Raw genomic sequence first — 23356 nt, 5'->3', positions numbered from 1 at the left:
TGCTGGCCACGTCCTTACAACTGGTAGGGATAGGAAAGGTATGTTAGTCCAACATTTACTTAAGAGAGAAGCAGAGAACTCTACGACCCCTCATAAATGTCTCGGGAATTTAGGAATTATGTTAGTAGAGGAAACTTATTTTGACCACGCACTTAGAAATAACTAATTTTGCACGTGACGGAATCCATCTTTGTCATAAAAGATCAGACGTAAACACATATTTCATGTTAAATTAAGTGCTCCGAGACTGAACAGTTCGTTACTCGACGAAAAGTACGTTTGATTAAGTTGAATTTCGCGTCTGTTATGACTCAATTTTATGTCAAAATTGACGGTCGTATAATATACGTATGTCAGTCTCATAGCACCTAAATTTGCATGATTTTTTCTAAGCGTGCATGTTTTGGTGCTATATTTAACGTTTTTTACAAGTTTGAGCTCTTGAGTTCTGTTAAGATTGATATGGTATTTGTGAAGGGTAAATCATCATTAAATATTTCTAAATATCATCGATCAAATTGAAGTATTTTCAAAAACTAATACATGTACAAGAGCATTTTGTACTGAACAATGGTTGTCCTACGGATAGGTTGTTTTTAATGATATTCCAAAGCATTACACTCATTCCTCTAACTTTTGACGTAGGACTACGTCTGTGATTTCTATGTAGTATTTCTATTACTTTGTGAAAACCGAAAATGGAACATGTATCAAAATGATGAAAGATTTTGAACGTTAATAACTCAGCTGCCCCTGGACCAATTTGAATAATTTTATCACCAATCGATCAGAAATATTTCTACGCATCTGATAAATTTAAGACTCAATCATTTTAAAAATGTCACTATTGAAAATTGCACGAATGTACAATTGTTGCTGTTGCTGTTGATAGTTAAAATTATCACCGATTGCCTGCGAAAAGCAATTTCCCTAACACAGATTGGCGCGTGGCGTTGAACATTGGTCTCCGGTACACAACGAAAGGCTGCCTGCAAGCAGCGAGCTGCAGCCCACATAAGTATCCATAGAAGAAGACAGAAGCCACACCGCTATTGATCGGAATCAGTAGCTCTTTGTGAGTCGCTGTGGGCCATCTATGTCAAGCGTGCAGGGCTGGAAAGCGCCTCAGAGCGTTAGCAAAGCAACTTTGTGCATGCATCTCACATCACTCGACAAAGAGTGTGTAGTTCTCCCATTTACTTCGAACACTCTTTTCCACCTAACCTGCGAGAAAGCTATCCACACAATGAGTGGTACACTCCGTGCGGCGCAGGGAGCGAATATAATACAACAAGCGCTAATGTCTTCTTTGAATTCTTTGCAGACTTTGCTTACCACGACTGCATGCAAAGAAGAATTTTGTCTTTTTACTGTGTTTTCCATTTGCAACCCTACACTGAGTGGCGCTCTTTGAGTCGGTGCCGTAGGAGCAATGGCTACACATTGAGCTTTCGTTATTTCTGGGGGTGTGTTTGTCTTCTCTTCTCCGCTGCTTTACACTTGCGCAGGGTGAAAAACAAGCCAACTTTGTGTTTGTTTGTTTCTCACTTTGTTTATTTCAGAAAATCAGTATATTGCGCGCATTGAGTGATCAGATGACAGCCCTGTAAGCGCGTCATACTAAAGAGTATAAACAGAGAGAACCCAGCTCAAATTCCTATTACTACACAAAACAAAAGCTTTTGCTGCAGTTAACAAATAAGATTTATTATTTAAGACCACGTAGTCCTACGTCACCATTGCGTGCAACCCCATAGGACTGTCCCTTGTAGTTTTTATTTCATAAAAAAATGGTTCATTATGCTTCTCCCTTCTCTTTCATGAATCTACGAATGTAAATAAACAATGGAAGAGTCAGGATCGAATTGTACGAAAAATCCCGTGTCACTTTTCAAATGGACCAATGTAACATATCCACTGAATAAAAACTTTAAAAATTCAGTAGAAACAGTAAAATCACAATTTTGCTTTGAATTTCATGCTACAATATAGATAAAACCAGATAGGACGTTCTGACTAGTCAAGTTGTGCATCGGCCATTGGACGATTTTTGTCAATGACATAATCAATGAGCGTATTTAACTTAATATTGGCCCCGCCTTTAGAAAATGAGCACCAATCATGTTACTTACCTTACCAATCAGGCTAAAACCGTGTTGTTCTCTGCTGTCCGAAGAAGTCGTCTCCACTCTACTCGATCCATGGCCACACTTCGCCAGCCTCGTAGTCTGCGAAGGGTCGATCCACCTTGCCTGCCACGCGCCTCTTCTTCTTCTTCCTGTTGGGTCACTTTCTAGAGCCATTTTCACTGGGTCGTCGTGCGACATTCTTACGACGTGTCCAGCCCGCCGTAATCGCCCAATTTTTGCAATGTGGACGATGGATGGTTCTCCCAGCAGCTGGTGCAATTCGTGGTTCATTCGCCTCCTCCACGTTCCGTCATCCATCTGCAAAACACCAAGGGTGCGTTGGTCCTCCACGAGCATAGTCCAGGTCTCGTGGTCGTAGAGGACCACCGGTCTAATCAGCGTCTTGTAGACAGTCAACTTCGTGCGGCGGCGAATTTTATTCAACCGGAGCGTCCTCCGGAGTCCAAAGTAGGCACGATTTCCTGCCATAATGCGTCGTAGAATTTCTCTGCTAGTATCATTTTTGGCGGTCACCAGTGAGCCCAAATACACGAACTCATCGACCACCTCGATTTCGTCACCGTCAATCTGAACTCGGGTTGGGAGGCTAACATTGTTTTCCCTAGAACCTATTCCTTTCATGTATTTTGTCTTTGATGCTATGTCCAATCCGCTTAGCTACAGCCTTCAGTCTGATGTACGTTTCCGCCATCGTCTCAAAGTTCCGTGCCATGATGTCAATGTCATCGGCGAAGCCAAGAAGCTGGATGGACTTCCTGAAGATCGTGCAACTCGTGTCTATCCCAGCTCTTCTGATCACACCTTCTAAAGCGATGTTGAATTGCAGACACGATAGTCCATCACCTTGCCGTAACCCCCTTAGAGATTCAAAGGGACTCGAGAGTGTCCCCGATACTCGAACAACGCACATCACTCGATCCATCGACGCCTTGACCAATCGCGTCAGTTTATCCGGAAATCAGTACTCGTGCATAATCTGCCATAGCTGATCTCGATCGATTGTGTTGTATGCGGATTTGAAATCGATGAACAAATGATGTGTGGGCACGTTGTATTCGCGGCATTTCTGCAGAACCTGCCGAATCGCGAAAATTTGTTCCGTGGTAGCGCGGGCATCCATGAATCCCGCCTTGTATTGCCCCACGAACTCTCTTGCAAATGGTGACAGGCAGCGGCATAGAATTTGGGAGAGTACCTTGTAGGCGGCGCTCAGCAGTGTGATCGCGCGGTAGTTGCAGCAATCCAACTTGTCACCCTTTTTGTAGATTGGGCATACGACACCTTCCATCCACTCCTCCGGTAATATCTCCTCCTCCCAAATCTTGGCAATTACGCTGCACTGGGCTCTAGCCAGTGCTTCACCACCGTATTTTAATAGCTCACTTGGTAGTTATCTACACCAATCATGTGAAGCAGTCCGAATGACCGAAGTAACAATCATGTACCCATTGGACATTTTTTGACCTAAATAAAAGTAAATGTGGATGGGTGTTTTTGCATCATATACAATGATAGAAGATCAATAGTTTGTATCGCTTAACTCGATTTGTTTACATTTATGACTTAGGACCTTTTGAACAGTGACGCAAGAAATGCAGTTCTAGAAGAACCAACATGCCACTAGAGCATTTCGTATGTCCACAATTCGATATGTCAAATGAGCGAATCAATCTGTCAAACGGGCGATCAGATTTGTCAAACGAGGCGAGACGCAAACCAAGTCAATATAAATTATACGTGTATTTGGGTCCTGGCTCACGACATGACGCGATCGGATGAGTAGATGGCGGCAGTGTTTGACGTATTTTAAATATGGCGTCTTGGGCAAGAATTTGAATGTAGCTTCTATGAGCTGGCACGTCGGTTTTTCGGTGGTTTTACAACGATTGCTGCCAACCATGGCGATGAATAGATCGTTACAGCGCAACCAACATAAAAAGAAAATCGCCCCGAATTCATTTTGGTAGTTTGGACAACTAGCACAAATGTTGGAGCGATAGTAGTTCCCGTACAAGTGGAGGTTGAAGTGTCAAGTCCATCAGTTTTTGAACGGTTTCCAAACGAACCAGAGCTGAATTACAATAAAGCAGATTAGGAAACATTGAACGAAGTTTTTCATCACAGGGATTGGACGTTTTTAGAATCGACAGCGAACATTGACGAAGCAGTTAGTCATTTCTTACGTACTGTTAACACTGCCTTAGCGGAACATGTTCCTTTACGTAGACTCACTCCAAAGCCACCTTGGGGAAATGCTCATTTACGACGGCTCAAACGTATTAGAGCGAGAACACTTCGGAGTTATAATAGAAACCGCTGTCCTTTCTACAGGCAGCAATTTACCCGTGCCAGTAATAATTATCGTCTTTACAACCGGTTCCTGTACAAACTTTTCTCTCTACCCACTCAAGACAACCTTCGGAGAAACCCTTAGCAGTTTTGGAATTTTTTGAGCTCTAAACGTAAAGAAAGTGGGCTACCTGTAGAAACGATTCTGCACCATGATATCGCTAAATCCGCTTCTGAAAAGTGCGAGCTATTCGCTACAGATTTCAATAGTGCATTTAATAGTAATATCGCTTATACTACATGTTGACCACCAACATGTAGAATCAGCTATTTCTAAAATGAAGTTCTCCAACTCAGTTAGCCCAGATGGAATTCCATCCTGCATTTTGAAACGTTGCTTGAGTGCATTGATTTATGCGTTGACGCTTCTTTTCAATATGTCCCTTCGAGAATGCAGATTCCCATCAAGCTGGAAATTGTCTATTATGTTCCCTGTTCACAACAAAGAAGGTAAACACAGTGTAGAAAACTATCGAGGCATTACGTAATTGTGTGCTTGCTCCAAGGTGTTTGAAATAGTTATCTACGAGGTGCTGTTTGTGAGCTGCAAACATTATATATCAGTTGATCAACACGGTTTTTACGCAAAGCGATCTGTTTCTACAAATCTGGAGCAGTTTAGCTCATTTTGCTTGCGTAACTTAGATGCCGGCTCACAAGTTGACGTGATATACACTGATCTCAAAGCAGCCTTCGACCGAGTTGATCATCGAATCTGGATAAGCTCTGAATCTCCGGAGATCTCATCAGATGGTTTGAATTAGAGCTTCCATTTCCCGGTGGTTTTCACCATCCCGGGATTCGGGAAATATTTATTTGATATCCCGGGAAATCCCGGGATCCCGGGAAGTCAATAAAGGCAGTAAATTGTTTTAATATTCGTATGTATCTAATTTATTTTAACGATGTTCTGAAATGTATGTTTCATCTCCTTAGAAGAATGATTAAAAAATAAGATTTCTTTAATACTAGGGACACCAGATTTAACGACATATCTTCATTTTGAAGACATTTAAAATTCTGTGAAGGCAGAATGCAGACATTTTGAAGACATTTCATGATATGTGAAGTTGTTTCAAGACATGCGGAAGCTGAAGCAGACTGCCGATGGATTTGTTTTTATTTTAAGCTGGCATATGAAGATTTCTGTTAAATAAATGAATTTTTTGATTTCATATTTTAAGCTTCTTCCTGAATATGTTGAATTTGAATAATGTAACCAAAATCGGATGTTTCAAAATAAAACTTGATTCAATTGAATATTCACAGGACTTTCACGGAAATATTCGATCAGCTGGAGATCTGCCATCTTGAGAGAGTAAATTGAATGTTTGACCAGTTTAAGATCTTCAGATTTCCTGATCAACCTGAAATTACTAATATCTGACCAACCAGTAATCTTGAGAGACTATCTAGAGACTTTATTTGAATTTTACGAACAGTTGAATTATCTTAAGAATAATAATTGATCGACCTGAAGTCTTGAAAAATATCCAGAGGTCTTTAAATCTCCGACCAGCTGTACATCCTTTAAATACTCTCTCATCAAACTTCCGTCTGGGAAGGATGTCAAGAAGACGTCTTTTGAATTTTTGAACACTTGCAAATATTCAGAACATTACTTGATTAAGTTGGAAAGTCTTGAATAATATCCAGAGATATCATCACAAATCCGTGAATATCAGTTATACGAAGATTCGGGTACTTTCAAGAAGTTTCTTGAACTTAAACTCAGTTCCATGAACTCAAAGCCTATTTAAGGTTCCCTGAATATGTAGAATATTCTACGAAATCCTGGGATTTTTCGTCAACTTCTTCGAAGTTCCCAGTACTTCAAAGATTTTTCCATAGCTTACATCTTTTAATTTTTCGATGGGTACAACTGAATTTCTGCCCAGCTTGCTGACCTTGTACGAATTGCAAATAATGCATGCGATGTTCTGTAATCATCGTCCACGAAGTTGTTTAACATTCTACGAAGTATCCTGAAAATCTATGATGTTCCCTGAACTTTTACGAAGTTCACGAACTTCTATGAAGTTCTCTAAAATCAAATGAATGTCTCTTGACATCTAAGAAGTTCCCTAATGGGAAGTGATATTATGTCTGTCAGCCAAACTGCACAATAGTCTGTGCAGATCATGATGATCATGGTGGATGATTTCTCTCATGAATGTTTTTGTAAAAACTATTTTGCCGTGCTTTAGGATTACATAGATTACATACTAACGGGTAAAGGGTTAGATCAACTATGAATGATGGACATCTCACGACGTTCAACCTGATTGAATCAAAATGTTCACGGTTTGTTTCACTGCTAGATCGTATCTTTCACGAGTGCTTCTTGTACATCGATCATATACAAAACGTGATGTCTGTGTGCAATTCTTTGGAAAATTCAGAATGAATGGCAAACTAAGGGAAGAGATATATTTCATAAGATGTAAAAGTTCTGGATTCAAATGCTGCTACAGATATTCCAAGAAAGGTTTAAAGTGGTAAAAGAGTCTCAAATTAAAAAATCCTGGGGTACACGCGATCCCGGGATTTTTAAATTAATTTCCCGGGATTCGGAAATCCCGGGAAATGTAAAAATCCCGGGATTTTCATCCCGGGACATCCCGGGTTGGAAGCTCTAGTTTGAATCGTACCTCACAAATCGCAGTCTACATGTAAAGATTGGATCTGAATCATCGGAATGTTTCTCCAACAAATCTGGTGTCCACACGGGAGCAACTTAGGACCACTTCTATTCTCCAGTTTTATCAACGATTTATCGGAACTAATTCCTCCTCGATGTCGTCTTTTCTACGCGGACGATGTTAAATTATACGTAATCGTAAATTGAATCCAGGATTGCGACCTGCTACAACAACTGATTATCAAATTCGAAGAGTGGTGCTCAAGAAACTTATTAACGATTAGTATTCCTAAATGTAATGTAACACAGCAAAAAATTGATTTTAATATTACATCCAAGAGGATGGACTTCAATCATGTCGAAAATCTCATGTAATTTTTATGGCTACAACAATAAACAAATGCAGTAAAAGCAGCGTAATGTTAGTTCATGTACTGTATAAATGATAATTTTGTCCTTTTTGGCCAGTAATATTACACCATATTTTCGACACGATTGAAGTGTATCCACTTTGATGTGATATTAAAATTAATTTTTTGCAGTGAATAAAGTTTCATCGGAAACTGAACCCAATCATCTACGACTACAACATTTCCAACCAGTCTCTCGTACGCGTGAATCATGTACGTGACTTGGGAGTTCTGCTAGATTCACTATCATAGTATCATCACAAAGACCAACAGACAACTAGGATTCATCTTCAAAGCTAATGCATTTGGTTATCCTCAGTGTCTCCGGTCACTTTATTGTGCACTAGTACGCTCGATTTTAGAATCCAATGCAATCGTGTGGTGTCCGTTTCAGACCACGTGGATAAGTAGATTTCAATCAATTCAAAAGATATTTGTGAGATATGCTCTTCGTAGTCTTCCACGGCAAGATCCTGTCAATTTACCGCCGTATGAACATCGATGCAGGCTCCTTGGGCTTGATTCATTGGAACAGATGCAGCAGAAATACTGGCCCAACTGAACGTCTACGCACCTGAAAGAGTTTTACGACAGCGAGATTTCTTGTCACTTGAAGCACGTTATGCAGGGTATGGCCAACACGATCCGATTCGATTTATGACGGCAATAGTTAATGAGGTTTACCAGTTCTTCGACTTCAACTCATCCGCTGCAGCATTTTAACGTAGATTACTAAACAGATGACACATGAGACTGACGATCAGGCGAGCTTGCATACAGAATCGCCCACCGCAGCATGGCTCTTCGTTCCATTAAACATAGGTTTAATTACCCATTGACATAGTGTTAAGTTTTTATCTTCTGACCTTTGACAATGTATTTTGTTAGCATGAACTTATTTAATTTATGTAACTGTTCCATGCAATTAGCTTGTAATGAGACTAGAACGAAAGATATGAGGTTTTTATGCCCTTTCGAGTAAAGTCAACCTGCTCAAAAGGGCTTTTCTTCATCGCACTTCATTTCAAAGCGTCAAGCTAGATGAAAGTTAGTTAAAAAATAAATAAATGAATAAATAAAAAAATAAATAAAAAATAAATAAATAAATTAAACCATTTGTGCATTTTCTTCACCAATCTTTACTAATTTTCTGCCCAGACAATAAAAATTGCAAAATTTTCATAAAATATTTTCAATTAATCGCTCAAGAATAACTACACATTTTATTTTAGTAATCAGAAGGTAGCCCCGTAACGTGGGTAGATCACCTTTTCGTGGTACGTTACGGGATGTAAGATCTGCCACCGATTCATAGTCCCGACTACTTCAAACTAGAGGGACAGGATTTTTCAGTAATCAAAGGAACACATCTTAGTCCTTGTTACTTTTTATGCCTTGCTGATAGTGACAAGACTCGGCTTTGTCAACCGAGGATGATCTTGAAACAAGCAAAAAATGAGTTAGTTAGTCTTCATCTATGTGTTTTTTAATCTTCTATTCGTTGTTCCCTAGTTTGAAGCGGTTAAGACTAGGGTTCTGATGCATGGTCATTATCGGTGTCATTCCTTAATTTTATTGCTGAGGAATCCGATTTTGACTGACAAAAGGGGTGCGCCTTTGGAGGGTGTTCCAACACTCCGAAGGGTATAAATAGCGGGACCTTTAAATTAGAGTCGGATCCTTGCGATAAATGCGAGAATGACAACTGTAAAAAATGTAAAGGCTTCTGTAATATAAAACCTTTCAGTTAAAATCGAAAATGACTTACTTACCAATCAGGCTAAGGCCTTGTTGTCCTCTGCTGTCCGAAGAAGTCGTCTCCACTCTACTCGATCCATGGCCACAGTTCGCCAGCCTCGTAGTCTGCGAAGGGTCCGCAGGTCACCTTCTACTTGGTCGATCCACCTTGCCCGCTGCGCGCCTCTTCTTCTTGTTCCTGTTGGGTCGCTTTCTAGAACCATTTTCACTGGGTCGTCGTGCGGCATTCTTACGACGTGCCCAGCCCACCGTAGTCGCCCAATTTTTGCAATGTGGACGATGGATGGTTCTCCCAGCAGCTGGTGCAATTCGTGGTTCATTCGCCTCCTTCACGTTCCGTCATCCATCTGCACTCCACCGTAGATGGTACGCAACACCTTCCGTTCGAAAACACCAAGGGCGCGTTGGTCCTCCACGAGCATAGTCCAGGTCTCGTGGCCGTAAAGGACCACCGGTCTAATCAGCGTCTTGTAGACAGTCAACTTCGTGCGGCGGCGAATTTTATTCGACCGGAGCGTCCTCCGGAGTCCAAAGTAGGCACGATTCCCTGCCATAATGCGTCTTTGAATTTCTCTGCTGGTATCATTTTCGGCGGTCACCAGTGAGCCCAAATACACGAACTCATCGACCACCTCGATTTCGTCACCGTCAATCTGAAGTCGGGGTGGGAGGCTAACATTGTCTTCCCTAGAACCTCTTGCTTTCATATATTTTGTCTTTGATGCGTTGATGGCAAGTCCAATCCGTCTAGCTTCAGCCTTCAGTCTGATGTACGTTTCCGCCATCATCTCAAAGTTCCGTGCCATAATGTCAATGTCATCGGCGAAACCAAGGAGCTGGATGGACTTCCTGAATATCGTGCCACTCGTGTCTATCCCAGCTCTTCTGATCACACCTTCTAACGCGATGTTGAACAGCAGACACGAAAGTCCATCACCCTGCCGTAACCCCCTTCGAGATTCAAAGGGACTCGAGAGTGTCCCCGATACTCGAACAACGCACGTCACTCGATCCATCGTCGCCTTGACCAATCGCGTCAGTTTATCCGGAAATCCGTACTCGTGCATAATCTGCCATAGCTGATCTCGATCGATTGTGTCGTATGCGGATTTGAAATCGATGAACAAATGATGTGTGGGCACGTTGTATTCGCGGCATTTCTGCAGAACCTGCCGAATCGCGAAAATTTGGTCCGTGGTAGCGCGGGCACCCATGAATCCCGCCTGGTATTGCCCCACGAACTCTCTTGCATATGGTGACAGACGGCGGCATAGAATTTGGGAGAGTACCTTGTAGGCGGCGCTCAGCAGTGTGATCGCGCGGTAGTTGCAGCAATCCAACTTGTCGCCCTTTTTGTAGATTGGGCATACGACACCTTCCATCCACTCCTCCGGTAATATCTCCTCCTCCCAAATCTTGGCAATTACCCAGTGCAGCGCTCTAGCCAGTGCTTCACCACCGTATTTCAATAGCTCACTTGGTAGTTGATCTACACCAGTTGCTTTGTTGTTCTTCAGCCGACCGATCTCCTCCTCAACTTCTTGAAGATCAGGGGCCGGTAGCCTGTCGTCTTCTGCGCGTGCTCCAAGGTCTGTTGCCGTGCCACCTTCGTTTTCTGCTGCTTCACCGTTGAGGTGCTCGTCATAGTACTGCTTCCACCTCTCAATCACCTCACACTCGTTCGTGAGAAGGTTACCGTCCAAGTCCTTGCACATATCGGCTTGCGGCACGTAGCCTTTGCGCGAACTATTTAGCTTCTCGTAGAACTTCCGTGTGTCGTTTACGCGGTACAGATTTTCCATCGCCTCGCGATCTCGATCTTCCTGCTGACGCTTCTTCCTTCGGAAAACCGAGTTTTGTCTGTTCCGCGCTTGTCTGTATCGCTCCACATTCAATCTCGTGCGGTGTTGCAGCATTCTCGCCCGTGCTGCATTCTTCTCCTCTACTAACAGTTTGCATTCGCCGTCAAACCAGTCATTTCTTCGGTCCGGGATTGCAGTACCTAGTGCCGCTACAGCAGTACTACCTATGGCTGAACGGATGTCCCTCCAGCCATCTTCAAGAGAAGCTGCGCCAAGCTGCTCTTCCGTGGGTAGTGCAACTTCCAGCTGCTGCGCGTAGTCCTGGGCAACTCCGGTGTCCCGTAGTTGCTCAATGTTGGGTCGTGGCGTTCGACTTCGACGTGTGTTATGCACCGTCGAGAGTTTTGAGCGCATGCATACTGCAACTAGGCAGTGGTCCGAATCTATGTTCGCACTGCGGTACGTGCGGACGTTGATAATGTCGGAGAAGAATTTCCCGTCGATTAGAACGTGATCGATTTGGTTTTCTGTGTGTTGGTCAGGTGATCTCCAGGTGGCTTTGTGGATATCCTTGCGGGGGAAAAAGGTACCATACCCCGGGAGGCATCAAAGTTCACGCATCGTTGGCCGTTGTCGTTCGATACGGCAGGCAGGCTGTTTGGCCCGATTGCCGGTCTATACATTGCCTCCCGTCCTACCTGAGCGTTCATGTCGCCGATGACGATTTTGACGTCCCGTTGCGAACAGCCGTCGTACACCTGCTCCAGCTGCGCATAGAACGCTTCTTTCTCGTCGTCGGGTCTCCCTTCGTGTGGGCAGTGCACGTTGATGATGCTGTAGTTGAAGAAACGGCCCTTAATCCTCAACTTGCACATCCTCGCGTTGATCGGCTGCCAACCAATCACGCGTTGGCGCATCTTACCCAGCACTACAAAGCCGGTTCCCAGCTCGTTGGTGGTGCCACAGCTCTGGTAGAAAGTAGCCGCTCGATGCCCGCTTTTCCATACCTTTTGTCCCGTCCAGCAAAGTTCCTGCAGTGTTACGACTTCGAAGTTGCGTGGTTGAAGTTCGTCATAGATTATCCTATCGCAACCCTGGGAGCCGAGCGATTTGCAGTTCCATGTTCCGAGTTTCCAATCGTAGTCCTTATTTCGTCGCGTAGGTCTGTGCCGATTATTCCGATCCGTATTTCTTTCTTCGGTATTTGCAACTTTGTTTTTTTTTTCCAGGGCGGCTTGTTGGGCCTGCCCCAACCCCCTGTCTCGCCGGGGGACCATCGTGCACAGCTCTGTTTAGAGTCCCACGCTGGCACTAGGACGGTGATCAGCCGCTCCTAACATGGAGAACAGACGCCGTTTTGAGCCGCACCTCCATGGTGAGCAGACGCTCAGGTTTGGTGAAGCATTTCCTCTATCACCGTACTATGGTTACCGCGCCAGTGTTCGCGTCGCACCTCTTCACTTTGCTATTGCCGGACTGGCAACATTGCCCAGGCTACGCCAACCAGCTGTGTCCATGTTTCAGCTGGTAGTCTTTTGTTATCATATGACTCGAGGAGGCGTGAAGTAGAAACTTGTGAGGACCAGGGCTAGGTATTCCGCTCCTTCCAGGTTGTCAACTCACCATTTTGTAGCCCTCGAAAATGAATTGGTAGTATTTTGCTTAGCCAGGTCTATCGCAGCATATCTTCTCTACACCAATAAAGCAGCTATATATTGAATTTCGTGCCAAAAACCTCAACACATAAATTAATATCGTCGTATAACCCTCTAATGGCCCTTACCGCAAGGAAGCCCATGCACATGTCGTCCAATCACAATCATGAGAACTTTAACGCAAAAAACACGGCCACATTCGATACGGGTACGTAATTAAATTTGCTCCATTCATGTGCACGTAAGTCTTCCGAACCGGCAAAGTAATTGCGTGCGAAAAGTCAAATGCCTCGGTTTGGCCACATTTGTTGACTTCCTGCTGGCTTCAGGCTAGGTTGGTTGAATGAAAATCTGATGCTGTGGTTTCGCTGTCGGTTGGCCATCACCAGGCACAACAAATCTAATCGGCGCTCGATACGTGCCAGCACCCCAGAGCACAAGTGCGCTTAATCGGTTGGATTTCTGGCGGAGAATGGCAGTCAAGCTAAATGGCTAGGAAAATTTATTAGAATTTCATCATTGTACAAGTTTGAAGCGGGAAAATTTCAAGAACCGAACTGTTTCACGACGATAGCAGCAACCACACCACCTAATTGAGTAAGTTTAGGTCAAAGCTCTACACCGGAGAATATTCCCTCCGGCGCACCACAATGATTAAGGGAAGATTTGTGGGGCGCCTTAGTGGTAATAACTGGCTAGTCACGGGCTCAGCTTTTGGCCGTCTGCTGCACATTTTCCCGACCGTTTAATGCCAACAGGGATCCATAAACTACCGGGACGTGCTTGAATTTATACCAGCACCACATTTAATTAACTGAGCCTCCCTTGAGCTAGACTAATTGTTTAATATAGCTGTGAGCTTGAAAGTGAATGCTAGTAGGGTAAGAAGAAAAAGATCTATGGCAGAGATTCACTGCAAGAAGGCGAAAAACAATAGTTAAATTTGACTTTAAATTAAATGAAACATCATAAAGAACATGCCATAAACATGAAAAATGTTATGCTTTAGAGCAACCAGGGACGTCTTTACGGTAGGGTTAAGGAGAACTAAATCCAAGGGCCCCAAGATTGAAAAATTATGTCTGGCACCTTCTCTTACCACACTATGCATTGCTTTAGAGCTATTCCAGACAAATTCGCAAATCCCTTAATTTTTGTATTTTTTTATTTGGCTGAAAATTTTCAGAAGCGAATTTTCATGACCAAAAATGCTATTTTGCATCATCAGATCATCATTTCAAATCGAGCGTCTATAGAAAAATGTTAAGCTTATCTTCAGAAAACTGTTACTCGAAAAATGTCCAATCGGGTTGATACCTTGGACAATGTTGTACATCTGGAACTATTTAAAAAAAAAACACTTTAAAATAATTGGTGGGCCTGAAAAGGGCCGGTTGTTTTTCAAATGGCGGCCACACCAGTGCAAGTCGATGCTCACCGGATGACGGCGGCCTAGTCATGCTGCCCATTGCGGGAGGCTTTTCCTCCGGTCGATGTAGATGCTTTCGTCATCGTATCAGTGATGTCTCACATATACAGATAAAATGAAACAGATTTTCTCAAAATTTTTACACAGCTATCTGTATATTATTTAATTACAGATTTTTCAGATTTTTCAAATAAGTGGAATATATGTTCAACTCTGGATTGTATTTATTAATATTCATAAATAAGCCTCTCTACCTTTTGAGTAGGTACGAGCACCTAACCAAATACCAATTTTTCACTTTTTATTTTATTAATTTTGAATGGATTTCTGATGCTCAGATGTTCAGATTTCTGATTGCTCGTTAGAAGGGATGTTAGTTTTAGCTAGGCTTGAATCCTGATGAATGTGGGCGTCTTATCTCTCTCATTATAAGCTAGGCTTGTTTGTTAAAGTAAAACTGAAGAACGCAAAGAGCGTTCATCGTATTACCTCCCAAACGAGAACGGATCTTACTGACGAAGTTTCCCGAAACCGAAAATACTCTTTCGGAGTCCATTGATGTGGGACGTACAGTACATAGAAGCGTTTAATAAATTTTGTCAAACTGTTTGCAGGCGTTGACGCTGAGCTAGTTCTGGAAGCTTCAAAATTTGACTGCTGCAACAATCTTTCAAATTTTTCCTTCACGGTCAAACCATCGTTCTCTATATCAGCTGTATCATCCAGTCGATTCAGTTCCTCTCTTCGCTCGACTGTCTTTCAAATCAATCAAACGACGTAGAATTTCAAGCGAATGCTTTATCAAATGTAAATGTAAAAAGCAAAGAAAAATGCTTGAAAAATCCAACAAAAATACCGAAAATACCGGTTTCTCATCGTACAAAAACCGGTATTTCGGTATTGTAAAATAGCACGGTAATACCGGTAAAACCGGTTAATCAACCCTAGTTTTAACAACCCACAAGCGGATTTATTAAAGTTTGTGAGTCGAAAAGTCAACTGGATATTTTGACATTTGACTAGTGTAATATCAGAAATAAAGAATAGTCTATGCAATTCTACTAAACATCCAAATGAAAGTTATGTGTTGTGACAAAATACATTAAAGTTGATAAAACAAAAATACAGATGAAACCATCCCAAAGATTATTACCAAAAATACTGACATAATATTTTACAACTAATACACACAAATTTAATGCTGATTTTTAATTTTCTAAAATTATAGAGTAAAACAAATGACCTGACAAAGATTTTCGTAATCTCGGACATAAAAAATTCAAATTGGGTATATGTTCCTGAACTTCAAATGAGGTCAAAGTATATTAAGGTTCAATTTACTTTGATGCATTTTTTAAAAATTCAAAAGCAGTTTTTTCGACGCATTATTTTAGATTGCAAAAAGCTCGCGTCATTTTGTGTAAAATATCAAAAGGAATCGAATAGTGCGAGCTTTTTGCTATCTGAAATAATGCGTTGGAAAAAACTGCTTTTGAAATTTTCCAAAAAGCATCAAAGTAAATTGAACCTTAACGACGATCCGCAATACTATATAATTTATACAGATTATTTTACAGATATGTGTCTGCCAGAAACAGATTGAAAAGATTTTTTACGGTGAAAATACAGATTGCAAATGGAAATAATACGGCAACACTGCGTCGTCTTCGTATTGGTGCGATGTGTGCTGTTCCACTCATACGCCGTGTCCGACGCTTATCGAAAGCTCCATTGCTCGAAAGCAAACGACGAAGAAAACTATTTGGCAAGCGTTTTTATTATCGCTGCTTTTCTCCTCCCTTCCTTTCATTGGTGAAATGGTGAGCGATCTACCGAGCATCGAGCTCGCTCATGTGAGCATGCACAATGTGTCGTTTGCTTGATTTGCGCTTTATCGTTGCGTCCATGTTTGGGATTCTTCGTTACATGTCTGAATTTTGTTTTTTTTAATAGTATAGAAATTAAAGACGTAGTCCTACGTCAAAATTGACGAGGTTATTGAATTAAGGCGAAGACTACAAATCAAGAAGACTGGCAACTTTTCCAAAAATAAGGAGACAGTAACGGCAACGCCTCTTCTGAGAAAAAGTGGAACCTGTGTATAATGGTGTGTGTTAATTCACGAGTGCATTAACACACATAAGTAGAAATAAATAGCTGTCAATATTGGTTTTGTTATGATTGTCGTAAAAAGTGAAACGTCCCTCTCTTTGCTTTATGCTGATAACGAGTAAAAATACAGCTGAAACTGAACAGATGCGTAAGTAAATTTGTTTTGAAAATTAAAACTATAGCAATTATGCCATTCACAATGAAGGTGGGACCTTCCTCGATCATTAATTTGCTATCTCAGAATTATCTTCCATTTTTCCTAAGCCCTTTAGTGATGCATTTATGGGCATTCTTATGGTGCATTAGTAAAATGTATGCCCGTTCCACACGGCTTTGGCACCTGGCCACAGTGGGGCGTTACGCCTTCCGTTAGATCGTGATGTGGGTATAGGATCTTTCTTCTTTTTGAATCCTTGCATTTTCAGCAGGTTCAGAATGGCGGTAGTTACCACAATGGTGATGGAAGCTGACAATTCCTTATAATTTATTGCTTCCAACAGGCAAAATAAACAATATTTCGGTTCCTCGTTCACAAGTAAAAGTTACTTTCACTAGGTATCGATCCGAGTTTCAATCCTCTACTTGATCCACCATGGCAAGTTTTTCGGTTTGGAGTTGGAAAACCTATGAAATTTTATAGAGCAAAACAAAAACGAGTACCGTGTTATGATTATTCGTTTCGGTGACATTAGGTCACACACACAGTCACTGTTTATGAGCCGTCTCACTAACACTTGTGCTTCAAAGTTCCATCTTTGATTGACAGAGGCGCTGTTATCAGTGGCGTTTGACATTTGTATGGGAGAAGGGAACAGTTGCCAGTCTTCTTGATTTGTAGTCTTCGATTAAGGTGTAATTTGCTTTGCAGCATTTTCGAAAATTTAAAATCCAGTTTCTACATTGCTTCTACATTTCTGCGAGTAGTGTGGTCAACTAATGAACAAAGAACCTGCCATTAAATAAATTGATATAAGCAACCGTTGAGGTCGTGTTTGACGCTTAAATCCTGTCAATTACACAGTCAGCGATTTTATGATTCGTAAGCGTTCACTCAGAGTGAGCGCTCACGAATTGTAGTATCGCTGATTGTGACGCACGGAAAGCAATAATTACAGCTTTTTAGAGTCAAACACATACTTCACGACCTTTTCTTGTAACTTACAAGTACTAATTATCATTATAACATCTAATTATTTCATAATTCCGAAAACAATTAGCAAATGTGAGGATGCAACTCTGCATACAAATTATGTGTTGTTAATTGCCTACATTTAGGCGTATTTTCAACTTTTTTGCTGCAAATTATGCAATTTTTTTGTAAACCAAAACTTCTGCTAAAGTTTTAACACCAGATTCATCTTCACCGAACACAAATCAAGTATGATTGCTATAAACTATCCCTCGTTTTACGGTATTCGTTTTGCAGATAAAAGCGAAGTTGCTGAGAATTGCTTTTCTCATGCTGAATAAAACAGCTTGACTACCACGAAAGAGGGTTGCCATTTGTGGGAAAAAAGCTAGAACTATCTAATAAAATTGTTATGGTTATTTTCCTTAACGACGTGTTCTGGGTATAATCCAAACCATCCGTGGAATAGTTCAATCATTTGGGTAATCATTCGTTTATGGTATTTTTTATTACGGTAGCAACTTTGAAAATGGTTAATAATAGAAACGACTGTTCCAAATATCAACTAAATTTCACGATAACTTAAATAATTGTAAACCATTTAAGCGATATTTAAAATTTCCTTATACTACTGATGTATTGCCGAATCCCCAAATTCATCTACAATTACTTAACTTATGTGTGCACCAACCACCGTCCACCATGAAATACCTTCTTAAATACACCATTTACATGGGCCCATTACATTCAATTAATACCGCTTCCAGTGTGTAATACGGGATATCATACCAGTACCAGATTTATGGACTCCAAACGAAGACCAAGGTGGCTCCAGAGGCACAAAAAAGCTTAAACAGATACATTCAGACCCCACAAACCAGAACTACTACCCACGACAGACGACCGCGCGCAATAGAGTGAAGGTACCGTGCGGGACCGAAATCCGTACAGCATCGAAATCCGAACACCTCACACAAAAAGTTATGATTAATTTCTTAGCTGTACGGATTTCGGTCCCTCACGGTACAAAAGTTCTCCGTCTTTCGGCCTCGCACGTTTTTCTTCCGCTCAACTCGTTAATTTCGTATCCTTGCTGAATATGTAGTTCGTTCTTTCGGGAGGTCTGCTTCTGGTAGGGCGTTAGCCTGCATACCGCGCCCTTCCCAGAATTTGAATGAGCTGCCTCCTTGGGAATCAGCCACCCAAACTCCGAACCGAACTTGGGCTCAAGTGAATTAGTGAAATTGGTAAAAGTGCAAAGGAGCCAAAGTGTATGAGTGTGCCAAGATTCTGTCTCGCTTCGGGCTGAGTTATGTGGGACAATGAGAAAACGAAAACTTTGCCATTAAATTGGTTTGCCACTTGGCTAGTGAAGCCATTAAGTGCAGACGGTTTAGCTAATGAGACCCTGCGGGTGGTGGTAATTGGAGATTCCTGGCTTTATTCCTCCGCTCACCCTCTACCATCGAACGAGGATGCTGCCAGGAAAAGGGATGTGCTTCCTTATATACATCAGAGCCGTCAATGTGTTTTATATGACTCTGTTCCGAATCAAGTGTAATGAATCAGGGATTAAGCGTTCAATTAAGTATTGAATATTTATCTACCGGTCTGCGGTCGCAAGCGAATCGATGTATTGAAAGGCATTCGTGGTTCTTAGTGTAGATGTTCTGAAGACGGGTTCAATGCTACAGGGCACTGAATGTCTCAAGCAAGATGGTATTCGAATGTTGGAGGTTGTATCACTTCCATATAATTAAGCGGTCACAGTAATTCGGGGGTTATATTTGCAATACTAAAAAATATAATGATTAATCATTACTAAATTACAGGCATTACCAATGCCTCAACGATTGATAATTTGTTTACACGGCCTTTGTTAATTGTAAAGTAGAAATGTACTTTAACCCTACCGCCCATTTGGCACGATTTTCAGCTCTCACAATACATACAGCTTTGAAATCGTGGATAATAACCTTGGTTTGTCACAGAAAAGTATATTAGAGCTTGTTTGATTTATTATGTATATCAACGACACATTTTACAATCATTCTTCTTCTTCCTTGAATTTCGAGCTTATTTCTTATTGCATATTAGCTTATTGCGTGATCTCAACTTAACTTTTTAACGTGCTCAACTTTTTGGCTCATACTTTTTGGCTGGTACTCTCTTCGGTCCCAAGCTAATCAATTCACCTCTCGAAACATAGGAAACTCCACTAGCCCCTCATTTTATCTGTCAAACTTTCATAGCGAATCAAAACAAACATTGTGTAGTGCTAGAATTTTGACTAGAATGGGGTACGTTAATCGATTTGCTTGGGACCAATAGGCTAGTCAAATAGTGAGCCAATTTAAAATCGTTAGGTTTCACCGGTTCGTAGACCCTTGATAGTCTTTTTCAAGGTATTTCAGAATTTTGTCCGGGTTTTGCTAAGAGTCGCTCCACTGTGTGTGACGGAGACAGGAAACCGGGAAAACGTTCGAATCTGTTTGTGAGTGTGTGTGTGTGTGAGTGTGTGGGCTTTATGAAAATGACCGGGCACAGGATGTGGGAAAGGATATTTTCAGCATGAGAGCCATGGGATACAGGTAGGTATCTACCAACGATCGTCAGTGGGAACCGTGCCAGTTGGACGTAGTTAGCTTTTCTGGTTTGGCAAATTTGTAATTCGTGATGGCTGAAAAGTATTCATTTTTTATGCGAATTTTTATTTTGCGTGTCTCGTTTTCGTGGTTGACACAGGGTGAAAATTGGCAGAAAAAAAGGCGTATTGGAATGGGCTGTGAGTTATTTTCCACATGTAGGTAGATACTCAGTGGGATTACGATTACATCGTTTTCGTAGTCCGAAAGAAGGGTGGAAGTGTTATACTGAAATATGTACAGATGCATGTGTATTATGTCTAGATAAGCATCTACGTCATATAGTGAAACAATCGATGAATTTCAAATGGAAATAACTAGAGGATAGTGTTTTCTGTTTATGGGGAGAAATTTTGACTCACGTGGAATAGGCCATTGAAGTCTTTGAATACTGAAGCAGATTTACCCTTTGCCTATACTGTACTCAGTTGAACTATTAATTAATTTGACACATAATAGCATGCTGATTCATAACATTCATCAGTACATTCCGGGTAACCAGCGTAGATCTTTTTTTATCGATAGAGTTGTTAATCTATTTGATCAGCAGATACTAAATTTGGCTGGAGAATTTTTGGATTTTTTTCATTTTATTCAATTCAGAATTATATGCAGTGTATCTCAAATCCGCCTGTCACCATTTGCAAGATAGTTCGTGGGGCAACACCAAGCGGGATTGATGGGTGCCCGTGCAACCACGGACCAAATTTTCGCGATTCGGCAGGTTCTGCAGAAATGGCGCGAATACAACGTGCCCATACATCATTTGTTCATCGATTTCAAATCCGCATACGACATCAGCTATGGCAAATTATGCACCAGTACGGATTACCGGATAAACTGACGAGATTGGTCAAGGTGACGAGTTAGTAACAACGCGACCCGCTTCATTGCTTAGCAGATTCCCACCATCGCATCAGATCCCAAACAATAAACACTTTCATCGATTAGCCGAATCAGCTAATTGTATGCCAAGCCAGACGATAGTTAGATTGGATCACTTTCATTGGAATCACGACGATCACCGATAGCATGATGTCACCAGACCACCCAGCAGGAGAATCACCAGAACGCATTAGCAGCGTTTGCAGAAACAAATAAACACCCGCATTGTTCCCACACTCGATACTAACCCAGAACTAACTTCGTAGCATAAGTCGAATTTGTCGATCACTGAATAAAAGTGGAGCATAGCTCCAGGAATATATTTTTTTGGACTTCCTTAACCGGAAATCCTTAACTGACGATGGATCGAGTGATGTACGGGGACACTCCCGAGTCCCATTGAATCTCGAAGGGGTTACGGCATGGTGATGGACTTTCGTGTCTGCTATTTAACATCGCGTTAGAAGGTGTGATAAGAAGAGCTAGGAAAGACACGAGTGACATGATCTTAAGGAAGTCCATTCAGCTTTTTGGTGTCATTGCACGGAACTTTGAGACGATGGTACATCAGACTGAAGCCGGAATTTAAGATTGAATTTGCCATCAACGCATCGAAGACGAAATACATGAGAGGAAGAGGTTCTAGGGAAAACAATGTTAGCCTCCCACCCCGAGTTCAGATTGATGGTGACGAAATCGAGGTGGTCGAAGAGTTCATGTATTTGGGCTCACTGGCGACCACCCAAAATGATAGCAGCAGAGAAATTCAAATACGCATTATGGCAGGGAATCGTGCCGACTTTGGACTCCGGAGGACGCTCCGGTCGAATAAAATTCGTCGCCGAACGAAGCACTATCTACAAGACGCTGTTCCGGTGGTCCTCTACGACTACGAGACCTGGACTGTGCTTTTGGAGGACCACGGTGTTTTCGAACGGGATGTGTTGCGTACCATCTATGGTAAAGTGCAGATGGATGACGGAACGTGGAGGAGGTGAATGAACCACGAATTGAATCCGCTACTGTGAGAACCATCCATCGTCAACATTGCAAAAATTGGGCGACTACGGTGAGCTGGACACATCGTAAGAATGTCACACGACGACCCAGTGAAAATGGTTATCGAAGGCGACCTAACAGGAACACGAAGAGTCGCGCAGTGGACAAGGTGGATTGACCAAGTAGAAGGCGACGTGTGGCCATGGATCGAGTAGAGTTGCGACGATTTCTTCGGACAGCAGAGGACATCAAGGCCTTAGCCTAATTGGTAAGGTATTTTTTTCCTTGATTTGTTTTCCGTCGTTCTTGTTTTCCGTGCTGAGGAACACTGCTACCAACAACAGGGAGGCACCTGGAGGCACCTACACCTGGACCACCCTACCGACTCATCAACTCATGAACCGGGGACCAATGGAATTAACTTCCCTTCCGAAGGAATGCGTGATTAGAGATGTTATGCCTCAGAACATCCCGGCGGTACCGACTGGGATCACACCAGGCCTGCTGGGGTGAGATGCAGTCACGCTTACCACTACACCACCGTAGCCGCTATCCAAACTTATTTGATTTTTTTCTCATTTGTAGTCATAATGAAGATATTTCTGTGTCGCTAATTTTACTAAAATCCGTCCACTTCGAAAAAGTTGAAAATCGAGCGATTTACTTAAATTACTCGAACTACATACCGGTCAAATACATTCCAAAAAATAAATAGGGGAATTTACGTATTCTCGGCAACCTAAGCAGCGACCTTCTTTCTATAGCCTTTTTCTCTAAGGAACGCACACATATGCAGTATTGGTTTGTTTACAATCTTTTGCTGCCAGCTGCTCTAACAATTTCAGTCGAAAGAATTGTTAAAAACTGTTTTGAAACGCTTTTACAAAGCTCCAATCTTCTCTAGTGAAAGCGAGTATTGTCGGCAACCAGTTTTTCTTCGGCAACCGTTCCATTTGAACTGCATGTAAATCTGCTGTTCTATTATCGGCAACTCGAAATCAGCTACAATTTGTAGTGCGTGTGTTGCATTTCAAGAAAACCTTGCTAGATTGCTTTTTCTCAGTGGTAAAAATATACTCAAATTGAAGCTGAAAGCATAAAGAATCGTTTGCATGCATTCAGCGAAGTGTTTTCGTAAGAAAATCCAGTAAAACTAGTGTTTCAATTTGTGTTGCCGAAAATAGTCTGTCATGCCGAAGCCGTCATTTCCCCTAGTTGTTCAATCACCAGCCAAGATTCCAAAAAAATCTTTCTATTCACAGTGTTTCAAAAAATTGTTCATTTGTTCGCTCAATTTTGAGAAGTTGCTAATAAATAACACTCCTACACTAAGGCAAATGCACTTTGGAATTTCATAAGGTTCGACTTATGAACGACACATATGAATTTCAT

The 23356-nt window shown here is 41.8% G+C and overlaps 1 protein-coding gene across 1 annotated transcript in view; it reads right to left on the bottom strand.

Annotated features, from left to right (window-relative positions):
* The window catches only part of LOC135712995 (insulin-like growth factor-binding protein complex acid labile subunit), a 50513-nt gene that overhangs the window by 1966 nt on the left and 25191 nt on the right, over positions 1 to 23356 (bottom strand). The window lies entirely within an intron of this gene.

The sequence above is a fragment of the Ochlerotatus camptorhynchus genome, unplaced genomic scaffold (assembly GCF_037179485.1).
Source record: "Ochlerotatus camptorhynchus isolate MF236.1 unplaced genomic scaffold, CSIRO-AGI_Acam_v1.1 ptg000040l, whole genome shotgun sequence".
Classification (NCBI taxonomy): domain Eukaryota; kingdom Metazoa; phylum Arthropoda; class Insecta; order Diptera; family Culicidae; genus Ochlerotatus; species Ochlerotatus camptorhynchus.
The sequence above is the reverse complement of the archived record's forward strand: the minus strand, read 5'-3'. Positions and strand labels throughout refer to the sequence as shown.